Source organism: Parasteatoda tepidariorum, chromosome 2, assembly GCF_982258835.1.
Source record: "Parasteatoda tepidariorum strain Cologne lab strain chromosome 2, Ptep-v5.0, whole genome shotgun sequence".
In the NCBI taxonomy this organism is placed as follows: Eukaryota; Metazoa; Arthropoda; class Arachnida; order Araneae; family Theridiidae; genus Parasteatoda; species Parasteatoda tepidariorum.
The window spans coordinates 130,284,737-130,294,240 of NC_141756.1; positions in this window are offsets into that span (position 1 = coordinate 130,284,737).

Sequence of the window (9,504 nt, forward strand, 5' to 3'; positions counted from 1 at the left end):
TAAAATATTTCTAAGTACGAAAATCTTCTGAATTTTTCAAAGTCAAAACCGTTTGAAAATATTACTAAGTTTGAAATACCACGAAATATTTCTAAGTACGAAAATCTTCTGAATTTTTCATAGTCAAAACCGTTTGAAAATATTACTAAGTTTGAAATACCATGAAATATTTCTAAGTACGAAAATCTTCTGATCTTTTCAAAGTCAAAACCGTTTAAAAATATTACTAAGTTTGAAATACCATGAAATATTTCGAAGTACGAAAATCTTCTGAATTTTTCCAAGTCAAAACCGTTTGAAAATATTACTAAGTTTGAAATACCATAAAATATTTCTAAGTATGAAAATCTTCTGAATTTTTCAAAGTCAAAACCGTTTGAAAAAATTACTAAGTTTGAAATACCATGAAATATTTCTAAGTACGAAAATCTTCTGAATTTTTCAAAGTCAAAACCGTTTGAAAATATTACTAAGTTTGAAATACCATGAAATATTTCTAAGTACGAAAATCTTCTGAATTTTTCAAAGTCAATACCGCTTGAAAATATTTCTAAGTTTGAAATACCATGAAATATTTCTAAGTACGAAAATCTTCGGAATTTTTCAAAGTCAAAACCGTTTGAAAATATTACTAAGTTTGAAATACCATGAAATATTTCTAAGTACGAAAATCTTCTGAATTTTTCAAAGTCAAAACCGTTTGAAAATATTACTAAGTTTGAAATACCATGAAATATTTCTAAGTACGAAAATCTTCTGAATTTTTCAAAGTCAAAACCGTTTGAAAATATTACTAAGTTTAAAATACCATGAAATATTTCTAAGTACGAAGATCTTCTGAATTCCCGCACAAAGTTCATTTTCCAAGTGAAGAATTTTTCTCCCGGGCTGTGGCCGTCGACGTCTGCATCCCCGGCCTCTCGCCGAGGAAATTTAAATTTGAACGGCAAACGCATATTGTCCCTTCCGGCCTCATTCGGGCTTCGTCTCAGACTTCCCGTCGCCGGACTTAGAAGAATTTCCACAATTTTCGAGACTTAGAAAAATTTCGGAAAAAATTGGACTTCGACAAAAAAACACTCTAAAACTAATTAAAAAAAATTTAACTAAAAATTATTATTACATAATTATAATTAAAAATATTATTTAGATACATTTATCATATTATATAAATTTCATATTAAAATAATTTAAAATAATTAAAAAAAAGAACATAAAATTATTATTATATAATTATATTATCAAATTTATATTATATAACTATTATTAAAAATTATATTTTTATACATTATATTACATACATTTTTTATTAAAATATTTTAAAATTAAACTATTATTATACATCTTTTAAAACCAATTTTGATAATAAGCACATTGTTGCGAACAACATTATACTTATATTATATTATAAAGTTTCCTTATTAGTACAATGTCAATAACTAATGTTTTTAGGCAACAATGTTACGATATTTGAAGTGTTTACGTCTGGTCTAACAGATCTTTCGAGTTTCTTTGCATATGTGCTTTTAATTGCTTAATTTGCTTTTTTTTTATTTCTAAGTACGAAAATCTTCTGAATTTTTCAAAGTCAAAACCGTTTGAAAATATTACTAAGTTTGAAATACCATAAAATATTTCTAAGTACGAAAATCTTCTGAATTTTTCAAAGTCAAAACCGTTTGAAAATATTACTAAGTTTGAAATACCATGAAATATTTCTAAGTACGAAAATCTTCTGAATTTTTCAAAGTCAAAACCGTTTGAAAATATTACTAAGTTTGAAATACCATGAAATATTTCTAAGTACGAAAATCTTCTGAATTTTTCTAAGTCAATACCGCTTGAAAATATTTCTAAGTTTGAAATACCATGAAATATTTCTAAGTACGAAAATCTTCGGAATTTTTCAAAGTCAAAACCGTTTGAAAATATTACTAAGTTTGAAATACCATGAAATATTTCTAAGTACGAAAATCTTCTGAATTTTTCAAAGTCAAGACCGTTTGAAAATATTACTAAGTTTGAAATACCATAAAATATTTCTAAGTACGAAAATCTTCTGATCGTTTCAAAGTCAATACCGCTTGAAAATATTTCTAAGTTTGAAATACCATGAAATATTTCTAAGTACGAAAATCTTCGGAATTTTTCAAAGTCAAAACCGTTTGAAAATATTACTAAGTTTGAAATACCATGAAATATTTCTAAGTACGAAAATCTTCGGAATTTTTCAAAGTCAAAACCGTTTGAAAATATTACTAAGTTTAGAATACCATGAAATATTTCTAAGTACGAAAATCTTCTGAATTTTTCAAAGTCAAAACCGTTTGAAAATATTACTAAGTTTGAAATACCATGAAATATTTCTAAGTACGAAAATCTTCTGAATTTTTCAAAGTCAAAACCGTTTGAAAATATTACTAAGTTTGAAATACCATGAAATATTTCTAAGTACGAAAATCTTCTGAATTTTTCAAAGTCAAAACCGTGTGAAAATATTACTAAGTTTAAAATACCATGAAATATTTCTAAGTACGAAGATCTTCTGAATTCCTGCACAAAGTTCATTTTCCAAGCGAAGAATTTTTCTCCCGGGCTGTGGCCGGCGATGTCTGCATCCCCGGCCTCTCAACGAGGAAATTTAAATTTGAACGGCAAACGCATATTGGCCTTTCCGGCCTCGCTCGGGCTTCGTCTCAGACTTCCCGTCGCCGGACTTAGAATTTCCACAATTTTCGAGACTTAGAAAAATTTCGGAAAAAATTGGACTTTGACAAAAAAACACTCTAAAACTAATTAAAAAAAATGTAACTAAAAATTATTATTACGTAATTATAATTAAATATATTATTTATATACATTTATCATATTATATAAATTTCATATTAAAATAATTTAAAATAATTAAAAAAAAAGAACATAAAATTATTATTATATAATTATATTATCAAATTTATATTATATAACTATTATTAAAAATTATATTTTTATACATTATATTACATACATTTTTTATTAAAATATTTTAAAATTTAACTATTGTTATACATCTTTTAAAACCAATTTTGATAATAAACACATTGTTGCGAACAACATTATATTTATATTATATTATAAAGTTTCTTCATTAGTACAAGGTCAATAACTAATGTTTTTAGGCAACAATGTTACGATATTTGAAGTGTTTACGTCTGGTCTAACAGATCTTTCGAGTTTCTTTGCATAAGTGCGTTTAATTGCTTAATTTGCTTTTTTTTTATTTCTAAGTACGAAAATCTTCTGAATTTTTCATAGTCAAAACCGTTTGAAAATATTACTAAGTTTGAAATACCATGAAATATTTCTAAGTACGAAAATCTTCTGAATTTTTCAAAGTCAGAACCGTTTGAAAATATTACTAAGTTTGAAATACCATGAAATATTTCTAAGTACGAAAATCTTCTGAATTTTTCAAAGTCAAGACCGTTTGAAAATATTACTAAGTTTGAAATACCATAAAATATTTCTAAGTACGAAAATCTTCTGAATTTTTCAAAGTCAAAATCGTTTGAAAATATTACTAAGTTTGAAATACCATGAAATATTTCTAAGTACGAAAATCTTCTGAATTTTTCAAAGTCAATACCGCTTGAAAATATTTCTAAGTTTGAAATACCATGAAATATTTCTAAGTACGAAAATCTTCTGAATTTTTCAAAGTCAAAACCGTTTGAAAATATTACTAAGTTTGAAATACCATGAAATATTTCTAACTACGAAAATCTTCTGAATTTTTAAAAGTCAATACCGCTTGAAAATATTTCTAAGTTTGAAATACCATGAAATATTTCTAAGTACGAAAATCTTCGGAATTTTTCAAAGTCAAAACCGTTTGAAAATATTACTAAGTTTGAAATACCATGAAATATTTCTAAGTACGAAAATCATCTGAATTTTTCAAAGTCAAGACCGTTTGAAAATATTACTAAGTTTGAAATACCATAAAATATTTCTAAGTACGAAAATCTTCTGAATTTTTCAAAGTCAAAATCGTTTAAAAATATTACTAAGTTTGAAATACCATGAAATATTTCTAAGTACGAAAATCTTCTGATCTTTTCAAAGTCAAAACTGTTTGAAAATATTACTAAGTTTGAAATACCATGAAATATTTCTAAGTACGAAAATCTTCTGAATTTTTCAAAGTCAATACCGCTTGAAAATATTTCTAAGTTTGAAATACCATGAAATATTTCTAAGTACGAAAATCTTCGGAATTTTTCAAAGTCAAAACCGTTTGAAAATATTACTAAGTTTAGAATACCATGAAATATTTCTAAGTACGAAAATCTTCTGAATTTTTCAAAGTCAAAACCGTTTGAAAATATTACTAAGTTTGAAATACCATGAAATATTTCTAAGTACGAAAATCTTCTGAATTTTTCAAAGTCAAAACCGTTTGAAAATATTACTAAGTTTGAAATACCATGAAATATTTCTAAGTACGAAAATCTTCTGAATTTTTCAAAGTCAAAACCGTGTGAAAATATTACTAAGTTTAAAATACCATGAAATATTTCTAAGTACGAAGATCTTCTGAATTCCTGCACAAAGTTCATTTTCCAAGCGAAAAATTTTTCTCCCGGGCTGTGGCCGTCGACGTCCGCATCCCCGGCCTCTCGCCGAGGAAATTTAAATTTGAACGGCAAACGCATATTGTCCTTTCCGGCCTCATTCGGGCTTCGTCTCAGACTTCCCGTCGCCGGACTTAGAAGAATTTCCACAATTTTCGAGACTTAGAAAAATTTCGGGAAAAATTGGACTTTGACAAAAAAACACTCTAAAACTAATTAAAAAAAATGTAACTAAAAATTATTATTACATAATTATAATTAAATATATTATTTATATACATTTATCATATTATATAAATTTCATATTAAAATAATTTAAAATAATTAAAAAAAAAGAACATAAAATTATTATTATATAATTATATTATCAAATTTATATTATATAACTATTATTAAAAATTATATTTTTATACATTATATTACATACATTTTTTATTAAAATATTTTAAAATTTAACTATTATTATACATCTTTTAAAACCAATTTTGATAATAAACACATTGTTGCGAACAACATTATATTTATATTATATTATAAAGTTTCTTTATTAGTACAATGTCAATAACTAATGTTTTTAGGCAACAATGTTACGATATTTGAAGTGTTTACGTCTGGTCTAACAGATCTTTCGAGTTTCTTTGCATATGTGCTTTTAATTGCTTAATTTGCTTTTTTTTTATTTCTAAGTACGAAAATCTTCTGAATTTTTCAAAGTCAAAACCGTTTGAAAATATTACTAAGTTTGAAATACCATAAAATATTTCTAAGTACGAAAATCTTCTGAATTTTTCAAAGTCAAAACCGTTTGAAAATATTACTAAGTTTGAAATACCATGAAATATTTCTAAGTACGAAAATCTTCTGAATTTTTCATAGTCAAAACCGTTTGAAAATATTACTAAGTTTGAAATACCATGAAATATTTCTAAGTACGAAAATCTTCTGAATTTTTCAAAGTCAAAACCGTTTGAAAATATTACTAAGTTTAAAATACCATGAAATATTTCTAAGTACGAAGATCTTCTGAATTCCCGCACAAAGTTCATTTTCCAAGCGAAGAATTTTTCTCCCGGGCTGTGGCCGTCGACGTATGCATCCCCGGCCTCTCGCCGAGGAAATTTAAATTTGAACGGCAAACGCATATTGGCCTTTCCGGCCTCGCTCGGGCTTCGTCTCAGACTTCCCGTCGCCGGACTTAGAATTTCCACAATTTTCGAGACTTTGAAAAATTTCGGAAAAAATTGGACTTTGACAAAAAAACACTCTAAAACTAATTAAAAAAAATGTAACTAAAAATTATTATTACATAATTATAATTAAAAATATTATTTATATACATTTATCATATTATATAAATTTCATATTAAAATAATTTAAAATAATTAAAAAAAAGAACATAAAATTATTATTATATAATTATATTATCAAATTTATATTATATAACTATTATTAAAAATTATATTTTTATACATTATATTACATACATTTTTTATTAAAATATTTTAAAATTTAACTATTATTATACATCTTTTAAAACCAATTTTGATAATAAACACATTGTTGCGAACAACATTATACTTATATTATATTATAAAGTTTCCTTATTAGTACAATGTCAATAACTAATGTTTTTAGGCAACAATGTTACGATATTTGAAGTGTTTACGTCTGGTCTAACAGATCTTTCGAGTTTCTTTGCATATGTGCTTTTAATTGCTTAATTTGCTTTTTTTTTATTTCTAAGTACGAAAATCTTCTGAATTTTTCAAAGTCAAAACCGTTTGAAAATATTACTAAGTTTGAAATACCATAAAATATTTCTAAGTACGAAAATCTTCTGAATTTTTCAAAGTCAAAACCGTTTGAAAATATTACTAAGTTTGAAATACCACGAAATATTTCTAAGTACGAAAATCTTCTGAATTTTTCATAGTCAAAACCGTTTGAAAATATTACTAAGTTTGAAATACCATGAAATATTTCTAAGTACGAAAATCTTCTGATCTTTTCAAAGTCAAAACCGTTTAAAAATATTACTAAGTTTGAAATACCATGAAATATTTCGAAGTACGAAAATCTTCTGAATTTTTCCAAGTCAAAACCGTTTGAAAATATTACTAAGTTTGAAATACCATAAAATATTTCTAAGTATGAAAATCTTCTGAATTTTTCAAAGTCAAAACCGTTTGAAAAAATTACTAAGTTTGAAATACCATGAAATATTTCTAAGTACGAAAATCTTCTGAATTTTTCAAAGTCAAAACCGTTTGAAAATATTACTAAGTTTGAAATACCATGAAATATTTCTAAGTACGAAAATCTTCTGAATTTTTCAAAGTCAATACCGCTTGAAAATATTTCTAAGTTTGAAATACCATGAAATATTTCTAAGTACGAAAATCTTCGGAATTTTTCAAAGTCAAAACCGTTTGAAAATATTACTAAGTTTGAAATACCATGAAATATTTCTAAGTACGAAAATCTTCTGAATTTTTCAAAGTCAAAACCGTTTGAAAATATTACTAAGTTTGAAATACCATGAAATATTTCTAAGTACGAAAATCTTCTGAATTTTTCAAAGTCAAAACCGTTTGAAAATATTACTAAGTTTAAAATACCATGAAATATTTCTAAGTACGAAGATCTTCAGAATTCCCGCACAAAGTTCATTTTCCAAGTGAAGAATTTTTCTCCCGGGCTGTGGCCGTCGACGTCTGCATCCCCGGCCTCTCGCCGAGGAAATTTAAATTTGAACGGCAAACGCATATTGTCCCTTCCGGCCTCATTCGGGCTTCGTCTCAGACTTCCCGTCGCCGGACTTAGAAGAATTTCCACAATTTTCGAGACTTAGAAAAATTTCGGAAAAAATTGGACTTCGACAAAAAAACACTCTAAAACTAATTAAAAAAAATTTAACTAAAAATTATTATTACATAATTATAATTAAAAATATTATTTAGATACATTTATCATATTATATAAATTTCATATTAAAATAATTTAAAATAATTAAAAAAAAGAACATAAAATTATTATTATATAATTATATTATCAAATTTATATTATATAACTATTATTAAAAATTATATTTTTATACATTATATTACATACATTTTTTATTAAAATATTTTAAAATTAAACTATTATTATACATCTTTTAAAACCAATTTTGATAATAAACACATTGTTGCGAACAACATTATACTTATATTATATTATAAAGTTTCCTTATTAGTACAATGTCAATAACTAATGTTTTTAGGCAACAATGTTACGATATTTGAAGTGTTTACGTCTGGTCTAACAGATCTTTCGAGTTTCTTTGCATATGTGCTTTTAATTGCTTAATTTGCTTTTTTTTTATTTCTAAGTACGAAAATCTTCTGAATTTTTCAAAGTCAAAACCGTTTGAAAATATTACTAAGTTTGAAATACCATAAAATATTTCTAAGTACGAAAATCTTCTGAATTTTTCAAAGTCAAAACCGTTTGAAAATATTACTAAGTTTGAATTACCATGAAATATTTCTAAGTACGAAAATCTTCTGAATTTTTCATAGTCAAAACCGTTTGAAAAATTTACTAAGTTTGAAATACCATGAAATATTTCTAAGTACGAAAATCTTCTGATCTTTTCAAAGTCAAAACCGTTTAAAAATATTACTAAGTTTGAAATACCATGAAATATTTCGAAGTACGAAAATCTTCTGAATTTTTCCAAGTCAAAACCGTTTGAAAATATTACTAAGTTTGAAATACCATGAAATATTTCTAAGTACGAAAATCTTCTGAATTTTTCTAAGTCAATACCGCTTGAAAATATTTCTAAGTTTGAAATACCATGAAATATTTCTAAGTACGAAAATCTTCGGAATTTTTCAAAGTCAAAACCGTTTGAAAATATTACTAAGTTTGAAATACCATGAAATATTTCTAAGTACGAAAATCTTCTGAATTTTTCAAAGTCAAGACCGTTTGAAAATATTACTAAGTTTGAAATACCATAAAATATTTCTAAGTACGAAAATCTTCTGATCGTTTCAAAGTCAATACCGCTTGAAAATATTTCTAAGTTTGAAATACCATGAAATATTTCTAAGTACGAAAATCTTCGGAATTTTTCAAAGTCAAAACCGTTTGAAAATATTACTAAGTTTGAAATACCATGAAATATTTCTAAGTACGAAAATCTTCGGAATTTTTCAAAGTCAAAACCGTTTGAAAATATTACTAAGTTTAGAATACCATGAAATATTTCTAAGTACGAAAATCTTCTGAATTTTTCAAAGTCAAAACCGTTTGAAAATATTACTAAGTTTGAAATACCATGAAATATTTCTAAGTACGAAAATCTTCTGAATTTTTCAAAGTCAAAACCGTTTGAAAATATTACTAAGTTTGAAATACCATGAAATATTTCTAAGTACGAAAATCTTCTGAATTTTTCAAAGTCAAAACCGTGTGAAAATATTACTAAGTTTAAAATACCATGAAATATTTCTAAGTACGAAGATCTTCTGAATTCCTGCACAAAGTTCATTTTCCAAGCGAAGAATTTTTCTCCCGGGCTGTGGCCGGCGATGTCTGCATCCCCGGCCTCTCAACGAGGAAATTTAAATTTGAACGGCAAACGCATATTGGCCTTTCCGGCCTCGCTCGGGCTTCGTCTCAGACTTCCCGTCGCCGGACTTAGAATTTCCACAATTTTCGAGACTTAGAAAAATTTCGGAAAAAATTGGACTTTGACAAAAAAACACTCTAAAACTAATTAAAAAAAATTTAACTAAAAATTATTATTACGTAATTATAATTAAATATATTATTTATATACATTTATCATATTATATAAATTTCATATTAAAATAATTTAAAATAATTAAAAAAAAAGAAC